Source organism: Oryzias latipes, chromosome 23 (assembly GCF_002234675.1).
Source record: "Oryzias latipes chromosome 23, ASM223467v1".
NCBI lineage: Eukaryota > Metazoa > Chordata > Actinopteri > Beloniformes > Adrianichthyidae > Oryzias > Oryzias latipes.
This window is the reverse complement of record NC_019881.2, coordinates 11,356,082-11,369,985: the sequence shown is the minus strand read 5'-3', so window position 1 is coordinate 11,369,985 and position 13,904 is coordinate 11,356,082. Positions and strand designations below refer to the sequence as shown.

At 39.9% G+C, this 13,904-nt stretch overlaps 1 long non-coding RNA gene across 1 annotated transcript; it reads right to left on the bottom strand.

Moving 5' to 3' along the window:
• Positions 1–2,971: 2,971 nt before the first annotated feature.
• Positions 2,972–12,445, bottom strand: LOC105357067. Its single transcript, XR_002293059.1, has 2 exons — positions 10,193–12,445; positions 2,972–5,052 (listed from the first exon to the last, which is right to left on the bottom strand). It is a non-coding gene; the product is annotated as an uncharacterized LOC105357067 (long non-coding RNA).
• Positions 12,446–13,904: the final 1,459 nt, after the last annotated feature.

Here is a 13,904-nt window from a genome sequence, read left to right as displayed (position 1 = left end):
AAGGTCAGGAAGGATGCAGGTGTTGCCACAAAATTCAGGCAGAAAGCAGGAAAAGACTGTTGGACATTTCGTGGTGTTTTACACACCTAAATGACAGTAAATGTGTTGCTGCACAGGATCTTAATCCTGATATTGATGGACAGGTGAAGTTTCAGGAGAGAAAGGAGGTTAACTCTAAATTCTTATGTTCACAAATGTTTGCAAGTTTAATTTAGAGTAATTTTTCACTGATTTGCACATTTACATTTTAGACAGGTGTTTCTGTTTTTTAAAGTTGACTCTATTTATCCCGTAGCCCCTCCTGAGTTTATTATTGGGATTGCTACAGTGTCAGATGTAAAATGTTTGGTCTGTATAAAATTAAATAAACCATTTTTGTTTTAAGTGAAATGCATTTTATTTGAGATCCATTGGCCGCTGTAAATAAATGTGTGATAATAAGTGATTAGGCTACTATGTTGGTTGAGGCATTAAAGTTAAAAAAAAATACCTGTTTTTTGCTTTTATGTTACTGGTCCTTGGGATCAGACGGGTTGAATGTGGCCCTCGAACCAAAATGAGTTTGACACCCCTGATCTAAGTGTTTTTGACTTTTTCTATGCACTTTTCATGCATTAACTTATTTCAAATTGTATTTTCATAGTTTAGCTGTTTTACTTAGTACTTCTCTTCAAGCTTTTTATAGTCATTTCTCTTTTATTTGTGTTTGTTGTTGTTTAGTTAATTATGAGTTCTAAAGAAATAAAATTAAGTTGAATTGGAATTAATGCAAAACACAGAGACAAATTACACCCCCTTGCATTTTACTCCAAAAACGTTGACCCTGTAGTTCAATCTCTACTTAAACGTGCGCACAGGCAATTTGTGGTGCTTGATGGCCGTGACCCCCTCAGCGGATGTAATATTATTTCATCCATTACAACTTTTAGTCCCTCATGCAGTTGACGTTTTACTGCTACAAAGCAAAAAGAACTTGTATTCACCCATTAACAGACTTATCATAAGAATGATAAACCAGAAGATGGTGTCCAGTGCAAATTTACTGCCATCTGACTCTTTATCTCCATAGGAAAGCTCACCAGTGAAACCAGACGACTGGGTGTTCATCATGGTCCTAGAAAGGAAGAACTGGGCCAGCCCTTGGTGGGAGGGACCATACCAAGTCCTTCGAACTACACCCACAGCTGTAAAGATAGCTGAACACCCTAGCTGGATACATCTCAGTTACTCTAATTTGCAGCATGCACCAGACGCCTAAATGAGTTTGTGGTGAAGTTTGACTACGAAGGAGTTCCGACTTTTAGTGGCAGTTCGTCTCAATCGTCAGTGAAGAAACCAACAGAACCCAGCATCGATTAGAACTTGGGTCCTCAAAGTGACTCTGCAACCTAGCAGCATGGAAGGCCCACTGCTGGGAGACCGCAGCAGGTGGGTGCAGAGCTGCGCTGTGACTGTAGAATGTCTTCTTGTCGCCCTGACTTTCGTAGCGATGGAGAAACCAGGAGAAGGCGGTACCAACCTTGCCTGCCGGTCATGTGACCTGTATGAAAAGACTACACACCTCAATGTTACTGCCAATGATCTTTCCTACAGTACCAACCTCTGGTGGATCACCATGAGACGACAAGATTACATGTATGGACACAGCAGACATCCTGGCTAAAACCGATCTAACGGAGAAACTGTCCTTAACCCTTACCACGCATGACGAAAACGTGCCATGCCCAAGTTCCACATGAATGCCCTACAAATGACCACTGAGACTGGAGTCCCATGGGAGTTCGTTATTTCGGTATCTGGGGTGGAGGAGCAAAATTCAGACAATCACACTTTCCATGGATGAGAGTAGCAGAAGTAAGGGACGACATTGAGATCAATGGGTACGCATTGCTGAGACCACTTAACACCACCTACATGTTTGCCAACGCATCAGCAGCTGAGATGTCAGCCATTATTTTGTCAACGATGGACTGGACCTTGCTACTGCACTGCACGACTTAACGGAGCAGCAAGCTTACCTGACGTCTGCAACTTCTGGTGCCAGTCCCACTAATGACATCTGGACATGGCTAAATGGATTGGATTTATCTGCGCTTTTCAAGACACCCAAAGCGCTTACATTGTGTCCATTATTCATTCACTCCTCATTCATACTTGGTGATGGTAAGCTACGGTTGTAGCCACAGCTGCCCTGGGGCAGACTGACAGAGGCGTGGCTGCCAGTTCGCGCCTACGGCCCCTCTGACCATCACCGGGATCATTCATGCACATTCACACACCAGTGGAGCCACACTGGAGGCAAGGAGGGTGAAGTGTCTTGCCCAAGGACACAACGACATTTTGGCTGGTGGGAGCGGGGATCGAACCGCCAACCCTTCGATCATTGGACAACCCGCTCAACCACCTCGCCCCCTGTCACCAGGCTTACACCTGGTCCATGGTGGCAACTTCTGTTGAAATTATTAACACCTATACTCTTTGTTTTGTGCTTGTTTTGTCTTATTTACAACATGTATTCTGCCTTGTGTCAAGTCCATGATAGCAAAAGCCACCCCGCAGGCTTTTATCCGTTACCAGCTGGTCCAACAACCTGAAGAGGTTGTTTGTACCTTCCATTTATCCGTATTTACTTATGACGTGTTTAAAATGATAAACAGGAGGGGATATTGGGGTTTATGTAGTTAACGTTTGCTTACATGCTATTATCACCAGAAAATGATTGTCTCAGTTCTATCTTTCAGTAAGAAAACAATGATGTGAAGAGTGCTGATTATACAAGATATGATGTTCCTGTACTGTTTGATTGAATGACCCACTTTAATGTTATCAACCCCAGCCACCAATAAAACCAGACTTGATACACTGGGAAGGTAGAACTCCTCTGTGACAGCTTTGCGCTGTGATAGACTGATTCTCCTTTTGCAGAAGTCTAAAAAAATTATCATTTCCTGTGTGGTCATTCTTTTTTTTAGGAAAAAGTCAGAACCCTGACAGTCACACTTAATGACATTCATCCCTAAAATATCAGGGGCTTGCTTAGAAGCTCCTGGGGGTCTTTAACCACCAATATTCCATCCTTAGCTGTGACCTTTCCACAAACGTCAGCCTCCAGTTCCAAGTAGCCAACATAAGGGATGGCTAACTCAACTGTAACTATGGGAAAGAACAAAGCTTTTAAGAACCTTGTGGGTTTAGAGGCTTCTGGAAGAAGTGCTCTGTGATGGTAGACACCATGAATCCAGTGTCCACCAAAAAACAAACAATATAGTAGGTTTTGATGTTTACATTCAATTTTAAATATACTTATTTCCCCTATATGTTTTCCAGATCTTATTCTTTATCTCATAGTTTGGGTTTACTTAAATGGTGTTCCAGTTGAGTATTTTAGTGGTCAGGAAACTGGGGTCCCTCTGAGTTTGCAGGACTATCAGAGTCTTTTATGAAGGCGCCGTTGCATCTGCCCTGTTCTTCAGAGTGTTTTCCGACAGGAAGACAATCGAAAAACTGGTTCGGAGATCCGGTTTCGTTCTGGGATGTCCCCTAGGATCTGTGACTGTGGTGGATGGGAGAAGGATTCAACAGAAACTGGAATCCATGATGGATAATCCTCATCATCCTCTACATGAGACCAAATGAGCACCGAGGAGCTCCTTCAGTTAGAGACTGAAACACCTCACTTCAGGAAAGAGCACTTTAGCTGATCTTTCATCCGCTATTAGACCCTACAACGCCTCAAAGACACTGGACACTCATTGACTTATTTATTGTATTTTAGAGCTATTATCTGGGTTTTTTGTCATCCATGATAACCAATCAACTTCTCCGTTGTGGGGATCGATTAATGTTCTATCTTCCAATTTCCAACTTCCAATTCTATCTTCCAACCTTTTGGCTCCTTCACTTGCAAAGCTTAAAGCAAAAACACATACTCACTCAACTGTTGGCTCAGTGGAGGGCAGATGGTTATGCTAACGGTTTCAGCAGGAGATGGCAGCTGCTTGAATGGACAAGAAGCAGTAGCACAAGGCAGGAACAAATCGAGAAAAAGGCTAGATTTGTAAATAAAAGGTCAATTTAAAAAAACGGAACATTGAGTGAAGGCCATGGGTTCCAGAACAAGATGAAACTGGCACATTTTTTCTGTGAAAAATGAAATAACTGTGTCTGCCTAATCGGCCAAATGTTGGTTCTATGTTGTTACTCATTTTTCTTTCTCTGGTTTCTGTGCAAGCTGGCTGTGACTCCGCCCATTCTCTTCATGATCCCTGTAGCAGTCTATGTTATGTTGGATCAGCCTTGTAAATAAGTCTTGTGGGACTTTGCTTCAAATGTGCTTGTGGTTCCTCCATGCATCTGGGTTTCCTCCTGTTTGCCTAATCGTGACACCAAGAGACTGTGGCTAATTTCAAGGAGTTCAAAGTCAAAGTACATTTTTGTCAATCTCTATAATGTTTTCACATACATAGAAAGTGAAATTCCGTTTCTCTTCACACTCGTCTAAATAGGGAATCTAACTTCAAATTACAAAATGAAATAGAATAAAAGGAAAAAAATTAAGTGACTGCAAAAATGAGAAATAATAGAGTGACTGTAGTATAGTTTTTCATTTTTGTAAAGCACCAGTGAACTGGTGGAAGGTGCAGTACAGTGCTGACGAGGTAGATGAAGTGTGGGTGTCAGAGTTCAGCAGAGCAGGGGGGCAACGGGGCAACGAGAGGGGAGGGGGGGCAGGGCCGGGAGAGAGTTCAGCTTCCTGAGAGCCTGGAGGAGAAAACTGTCTTTGAGTCTGCTGGTCCTGATGGTCCTGGCCTGAAGACTGCGTAGTCTCCTACCAGATGGCAGCAGACTGAAAGAGCTGTGCGATGGATGGGTCGGGTCATCTGCAATGCAGAGGGGCTTTCCGGGTGAGACGGGTGCTGTGGATGTCCTAGAGGGAGGGGAAGGGGGCACCGATGATCCTCACAATGCATTGGACGGACTTTCGGCAGGAAGCGAATGCAGGCGCCATAACACACCGTGATGCAGCTGGTCAGGAAGCTCTCCACGGTGCCCCTGTAGAAAGTGTGCATGATATCAAGAGGAGCTTCTAATTGACAAATTGACGATAACATTGGTAAATTGTATTAAGATATATTTGTTTTCTATGAGAAAAAACACAAGTATGTCTATGTAGTGAAATGTTCATCTAATGTTTTATTTGCATTTAATATTATTGTAATAGTTAAATGAATGTTAGGCCAATTGACTGGCCGTCTTTGCAAAAATTTTGAAGACCCCTGATCTAATTCAAACTCATGAATTTACTTTACTTTTTTCCTCTTATATTCAAATTCTCAAGGGAAAAACAGCACAAACTAGATCCTCTTGGATTTTATTTACCTTTATTTTTAAAGGCATTGACCTAACCTAGTTTAATAAATAACCTGTTTGGTTTTTTTAGAATTCCGACAACAGTGTGAGAAATGACACAAAATAAGTTACAACACACGTAGTCTATGCCACTGCTCAACATGAGATGTGGGGGGAAAAAACTGTTACGCCTTTATTCATTTCTATGAAATTAAAGTCATGTCTATCAAATCTAAAATTAAGCCACTGTCTTAAAAACACAAAGAATTATTTAATACTACAATTTTCATTTTTGCTGACTTTAGGTTTTCCATTTCAATGACTCGCACCTTTCTCTCTCTTGTCCTACATCTGCCTTTAGTGCAAAGTTCTAGTTTTTAACTCGGCATTTAAACCTCTGTCCGAGGTATATGTATTTTTCTTTTTTATTTATTTATTTTTTTCCCCAAATGTGATTAGGTATACGTATTTCTAAGTAACATCAGAAATGAAATTACAATTAATGCCAACTGGAAAATGGGAATCAGACCAGGGTATTAATTACTTTTTGGTCACAAATGTGCTCAAACACATTTAGACTAACCAAACCTCTCAATCTGCAGCTCATACAGCAAAAAAAAACTCTTCATAGGACTCACTACACAGGACAAAAGATACTAAAGCTGCGTCTCAGAGACTCGGACTCCTGTGGTTTCTGTTATAGTAATACCCCAGACAGTTACATGCATGCCAAGTGGCTATGAACATGTTTAGATCTGTCAACCTGTAAATCTGTCAATCTGTCAACCTGGTTTGGCCTATCACATCTTGTCCATTTCTTTGTGTGCTTGGTAATGTGAGCGCCATCAGTATCATCGTAGAAGAAAGATCAAAATCTGTTATTTTTACTTCCTTCTGTATAGCTAAAAAAAAAAAAACAATCTTAGTAAACTGGAAAAACATCCTCATTATTAATCAATTCTTGAATCGTCTTTTGGACCACATCCATATGGAGTTAAAATCAACCACTAACAAACATAATATTGAGGAACTTCAGTCCCTGCGCCTCCTCAGTAGGCAGACCTTTTATAAATGTTTCAGAAAGTGGGCAAGAAGCTTTTTATTTGCCAAGCTTTATATTTCTTTCCCACAAGAAGGCGGGCCCATCCTCAGTAGGGCCCTGCCTACTGAGGAGGGGTCCAAGTGACTCTCCTCAGTAGGCAGACCTATTTTAAATGACTCCGATAGTGGGCAAGAAGCTTTATATTTTTCCAGCTTTTCATTTCTTGTGGATAAGACATAAAAAGATTTTGTCTCTGAAACTCACTGTTCAGGAGATACAATCAAAACAGTTACAATGCAAAAATCGTACATGAGTTACCACAAGGTAGAACCAAATGACGACTTATGAACCGGAAGGGATAGATCATGTGTTACTGATCTACGTAACACTACGCTTTGCGGAAACACAGCGCCACGTCGACCAAGATACAGAAAGCAAGATATACAAAGTGAGTGATATCATGAAAAGAATGCAAATCAGAGTATGGAGTCTGCAGGCAAAAAGATTTCCAACAGTTCCAGCCAACTGAAGAAGAAGAAAGTTACTTGCACGTGACAAACGTTGTAACCCTTGTGCTAACCTAGGCACGTTAACATTCGGAGTTGGGTCATCTAGACCCACTAGACAGTGCGCTGAACCTTTTTTCTTCAATGATTTGTGATCTTCACTGGTGTCCTTAGATTACATGAAATCTTTCCACCTTTATCCACCTTTGTCATGGTACGAAGAACACGTCAATGTAAGGGTGGGGTCATATAGCACAAGAGAGATCATAGACAAGAGTTAAAGTGAACTGACAATGACAAAATGTATCCGAAAGGAACAAACATTTACGTTCTCAGGCGAAGATTATGGTAGCAGAGTTCTGCCCATGTAGAACAGGCCACATGTCACACTACATTGCTTATTTGTTAGAGTGGTGGCTAGTCTTCCTGGGGTCCATAAGAATAAAATACATAGATTTGAGAAATTTCACAATAACCTAAAATGATTTCACACAAACTAATTCATCATATTTACCTTAAAAGCTTCACATGTTAAAATAAGTTTAAAACAAATTCATTTTTGTACCATCATACCAAAAACATATACCAGCATATCAACAACATATACATTCCATAACAAATCATAAAAATTGTTAGTTTTTGTAAGCAGTCCATGTATCTTAGTTTTAAAATCTTTTTGAAATTTTAATTTATTACTAATAAGCCTTGTCCTCCCAGAAAGTTGATTCCATGCTACAGAAGATCTGAATAGCACTGTTATTCTCACACAATTGGATCTTGAAAAAGAAACAATCAAATCACCAGAGGTGACCTGACGTGTATAATACTTTATAATCCAAAAAATTGTGAGCATTTTTCTAAAAATGGCGTTATGCAGTAAGCATAGAAGACGGAATTGTAATTGGTCTTTTACCCTCAACCAACCTAAAGTGGTGTGCATCTCATTCACATTGGTCCAATAAGAGCAACCAAGAGCCACCCTGGCAGCTCAATTTTGGGCAAGTTGTAATTTTTTTAGATGCAGCCTGTGCAGCAGTGGACCAAATGACTGGGCAATACTCCAGATGTGACAATACCAGAGACGGTACAACTGTCCTCATGACTGAAGGTGGACAATATTGGGCGCACCTCCGAGCCAAGGCAATCCCCCTGTTCATATTTTATACAAATGTATAATGTACACATTTTGTCACATTGATAATGTACAAATTAAATAGGAAAAAGCCTTTCTGAACAGCAGAATATCTGTAATTATATATTTTCTTTGCTCTCTGATCCCAGTGAAATATTCCGCCTCATCCATAAGTCCAAACCGTCGACATGTCTCCTCGATCCCCTCCCAACATCCCTGGTTAAATCTTGCCTCCCTTCTCTTCTTCCCTTCATTTCTGCTATTATCCACTCCTCATTGAGATCCGGTATTGTTCCCTCACTTCTAAAGACCGCTGCTGTCAAACCCATCCTAAAAGAACCTGGCTCAGACCCCAATTCCTTTAATAATCTCCGTTCTATTTCTTTTTTTTTTTATCTCCGTTCTATTTCTAACTTCCCCTTAATCTCCAAAATACTCGAAAAAATAGTCACCCCCCCCCAACTTCACCATCAACTCAATCAAAATGATCTCTTTGAACCCTTTCAATCCGGTTTTCACCTCCTTCATAGCACTGAAACTGCCCTAATAAAAATCACAAATGACCTTCTCCTAGCAGCTGATTCTGGACTCATCACCATCCTCATCCTACTTGACGGCATTTGACACCGTATCTTACTCCATCCTCCAGACTTTCAGCTCTCCATATTAAGTACTGTACACCCCCCTTAGCTGGTTTCATTTATGCTTTTCAAGCCGCACTTAGTTTATCCAACTGGAATCTTATAAATCTCAACCCTTACTCATTTTCCCTGGTGTTCCTCAAGGTTCTGTTTTCGGTCCCCTCTTCTTCATTAACCTACCTACTACCCCTTGGCACAATATTCCGTAAACCCAACATTGATTTTCACTGTTTTGCGGATGACACTCAGCTCTATCTGTCCAGTAAACCCAACTCTTCTCTTCCACGTGCCTCCCTTTCCTCCTGCCCATCTGAAATACAAACCTGGTTCACCTTAAACCTTCTCAAACTTAACAGCAAAAAAGGAATTACTCCTTGTATGTTCCAAATCCACTCTTTCAAAAGTTTCCAATTTTACACTTTCCATTGACTCCTCTTTAGTTTTTCCTTCCCCTCAGGAAAGGAGTCTGGGTATAATCCTGGACAGTGCATTATCCTTTCAATCTCACATCAGTAGCATTACTCGGTCTGCGTACTTTCAATTATATTAATTGTCTCCGCCCCTCCCTCATCGTCCACTCCGCTTCCATTTTAGTTCATTCCTCGCCTTGACTATTGCAATTCACTTCTCTTTGGTCTTCGTCAATGAAACTCTGAATAAACTTCAGTTGATCCAGAATTCAGCTGCCCGCATCATCACCCAAAATCCTACCTTCCATCACATTACTCCCGTTCTCCAACAGCTGCACTACAATTCAAACTTTTTCTCTGGACTTTCAAAGCCCTTTGTAACCTGGCTCCTTCTTACCTTTCTCATCTCCTCCATATTCTTCTTCCCTTCAGTTTTCCGTCCCTCCGGCCCGTATGGTCACCATGGGGAGCAGTGCCTTCAGCCGCTCGGCACCCCAGCTCTGGATCTCTCCCCCCAGACCTCCGTAACATTGACTCCTTTTCAATTTTAAAATCCAGACTCAAAAACGATGTGTTTAAATTTGCTTTTCTAGATCACAATTTTTCCTTTTCTGTTATCTGATTTTATTAATGATTTCAACTTATTTATTGTTTTTAACATTTTGTGATTTTATTGTGTTTTACATTAAAATCTGTACAGTGTCCTTTGGTGTTTTGAAAGGTGCTTTTAAATATTATTATTATAATTGTCTATTGATTTTGTATAAAGATTTAACTCATATTTATGCTGTCTAAAAATGAGCTATTTCAATCAAAATGATCATGTAAGATGGTGTAGTACCATGTTCACAATAGCATAACTTAGTGGTTGGTTTCATTCAATGGTGCACTCCTTCATCAAAGGCAAACACCTTGATTTTAGTCAAATTTAAATTGTCAGTTATACTAAATTTTCACCTTTGTAAGAACTGACCCACTTAAGAGAATGATGGAACTCCTCATAATTGAGTTTTTTCTGAAACTGTTGTTTAAGTTTAAAGTTCATATTTTAACTATAGTTTTCATTGTTGTGAAATTGTAATTTATTGAATTAATTAGAGTTTCATCCTCACTGTATTTTTCTTGTTACAGATGTCTGACTTCAAAGCCCAACTTGTTGACTGTCAGTCCTTTGGGACAGGATCCAGCAGAGGCCAGAAGGTGAACATGACCGCAACTGTCTGTAAAAGATCAGCTTATTTAGACAACATCCACAGACAGTTATGATGTTCTAGAGATGTCTGTTCCAATGATGTGGCTGGTGAGGTTGGTGGCTGGTGAGGCAATAGCTGAGGTTAACGGCAAAATGTCTTTCCGATCGAGATAGGTGGGTTATGCCGATTGTTGATCCAATCGTGGTGCATGTAAACAGTTTATTCTGATTTTGGGTCACTATTGCTCCGGCTTTACGACATGCATAGACGGTGTGGCGCTCCAGAGAAGGCTCTGGAGCACAAACAGGACCAGCCGGCTGCTCCGCTCTGAGCAGAGCACCCGGATTCGTAGCTTCGTGTATGCGGGCAGGGGAGGGTGCTTTCGCTCTGCGTTAGCGAGTCCTGAGAAACCGTGTAAACGATCACATGAATTTGTGTTACCAGTCATGTCCAGACAAAATAAAGGCTAATGTTAATTAGCACATATTACGTGGCACATTGCGGCATTGGCCGCACTGAGTTTTTAAGTTCATCCACGGCTAAATGTTGTTGTTGGCCTAATCATAACCTTCTTCCGGGTCCGTTCTGCCAAGAATAAAACACTGGCCGCACGAATTTAGAAAATTATGAGCGAAAAGTCACTTAATAATAATCATAACAATAATAAAAGCTCATTTGGAAGATCATCTTGCTCTGTGCCGAAGCATTGTTGGTTTACAACGGAAGTCATTATTTCTTCTTCTATGGCCATTTCTGGTATTTTAGAGAGTGCTCCGCATTTTAAAATGATTTATTCTGACCGAAAGTGTGGTGTATGTAAGCGTTTGTTATAGTCAGATAAAGTTTTTCTGAGCCCATGTACACAGTTCAATTCTAATCCGATCTTTGATCCATTCAAAGATATTGGTAACGCTTTATAATAAGAGTCCTTAATAAACTATTTATAAGACATAAACAAGTGTGGCAGCACGAGAAAACGGGTTGACAACGCCACCTGGGGCTGCTGAGCCCCAGGAAAAGATTTTAAAGTAAGGCAGGGGCAGGTCCTGCTCTAAACCAAGGCAGAGGCTGCGGTTTGTTTTAAAATATAATTTATTAGCATTCAGTTAAAAACAATGTTAAGAAACCTTTTAATAAAACAATCCTTGATAAAAGTCAGTTAAAAATGTTCTGGAGGAGGAGCTTACCGAGGTGGCTAAAAACAGCATAAAAACAATGCAAACACCCCTTTTTGTGAATCACTGCACACGTGATGGAAACCACACAGCACACTGGGACCCACCACCAGACACAGCAGTCCACCACCTCGGCCTCCTACCTCCTGAAACAAGAATAAAATTGAAAATATCAATAAAAGACACACAATTAAAAATAAAGATTAAAAAGATGATTAGTGTTCCAGGGCGCAGGTAAGCCGCCCAACCACCGCCGATCAGCGGGTGGAAGCCGTCCACAGTCCGGTGAGATGCCACAGCAACGACGTCTCCGTGAGCTGGGCGTTCACTCCAACCGGTTCCGTCGTGGCTGGGGTGGGACCCGGACAGATATCACAATAAAAACAATAAAAGCAAAGCAGCAGCTTAATCCCCTATTTGCGGGGAGAGAAGGGCGTGCAGCCTAAAACACGTTCCTGAAGAAAAAGAAAAATAGTTTGCAGGAGCCTTAATTGTATGTGCAGGTGAAAGCCAGTTAAACATACCGGTCACTGAGAGGAGATCGCATCTAGGTGAACAGAGTCACGTCACGCTTGCAGATTATCGCCGTTAAAGTCTGGCCGATTTCTTGTGTGCATGGAGCTGTGAACGAGTCTAATTGTCAGCTCCCACTCCCTATTCGGTTCAGAGAACTCAAAGCCCGGCTTACCTGCCTGCCAACCCCCGTTCTACTTCCCGATGCCTTGGATGTACAGCACAGCACAAGTTCATGTCCGACGAAGAGGAGGAGAGCTTTTAAAGCACCGCCACCAAATTAACACAAGTGTGTTACTGCTGCCTCACAATTAGTGGGCGTGTCCTACTTGCCACACAAGCACTGGTAATGTTTTAGTAAGATGCTTATAAGTACATTAATAAGCATTTGTAAATGTCTTACAACTGACTTACAAGTTCAAATAAGCTGTTCATAAACACATTAAAATATTCCTTATTAAACTACTTATAAGACATTAACAAGCATGAGTAATGTGGTATTAAGATGCTTATAAAGACATTTATTAGCATTTGTTAATAGTAGTCACAAGATATTTATAAATTGCTTGTATGGGATTAATAAATATATTAACAGTGTTCTTATTAACACTTTATTGAGTATATGGGGTGATCATTACAAGCCATTTATAAATTGCTTACATAATTTACCCAGCTAAAATGTTTATTCAAAATAGATTTAGATTAAACATTGATAAACAGTGTAGCTTTTGGTGCAATTTCCATGACACAGACATCCATTTCTTTTGGTATTGTCCTAAAGTTAAAGTGTTTTAGCAAAGGATGTGTGATGTCATTAATGATAAAATTGATTCTTGTTTTGTTTTATTCTGGAAAGATGTCTTGTATCAAAGATGTCTAATATCAAAAAATATACGAAATTACTCAGGTTTACTTTTAAATCTCTTGCTCATTTTTGGGCAAATTTCATATTCATAAATATAAATTCTCTGGTCAAAAACCCAGTTTCATTGTATTCTTTTCTGAGTTAAATCAGCATTTTAATAGCATTTGTAATTCTGAGAGGCAAAAAGCCATCAAAATCTTGTCTGTATGTGATAGATTTGACATTTTCTCGTAGAGTTTAACCCCCTGGCTTATTTCTATTTCTGATCTCGTTTTTTTATACATATGTGTATTTGATGTTTGCAATTATGTTCTTATTGCATCACTGAAAGTGAATCATAGTAAAATGGCATATTGTGCAATAAAGTTTAATAATATATATATAAATTGCTTGTATGGGATTAATAAATATATCAACAGTCAAGCTGGACTTACATTTTTTTAAGTCCAGCTGACATGACTCAACCTCAAGACTACATCACTTGGATGAACGAGAACCTTCATTGACAGTTTGAGTGTTTTGCAGCCTCTTAAACTGTGGGCTATGTTTTGCCACAAAGAACCACAAAGTACAGAATATGAACAATGACCTTTATAACACTATCCAAAGCCACAAACATATAACAACTCTTCAACACATCACAACAACAATGTGAAAGAAGAGACACACGTACTGTCCTTTGCAGATTGTGCCGTAGTGCCTTATAACATTTCAAACTAAACACATTTTAATAAACTTCAAAATGTTTGCACTCAGAATCTGCCCTTTCCAAGGTTCAGTAACTGTCCACAAGCAATTTATAAATGGCGAGGGGACGGGTTGACATTCAAGTATTTATTTTTACACATTGCCTTTTTTTTTACATTTCATTATACTCTCTGTATGTCTGTGTAATACAAAAAATGTTCAATAAATGAAGTTATAAAAAATATAAATAAGTCCATACGTCTCTCATTCTGGACAAAAATCTCAGTGACTCTAGCATAAAAGTTCTCCCTATGTTCCTTAAGTTTTAGAAGTCTCAATAAAGATGTGCTGGTCCAACATTGGTCGTCCATTAATTATTGCTTTATATTTT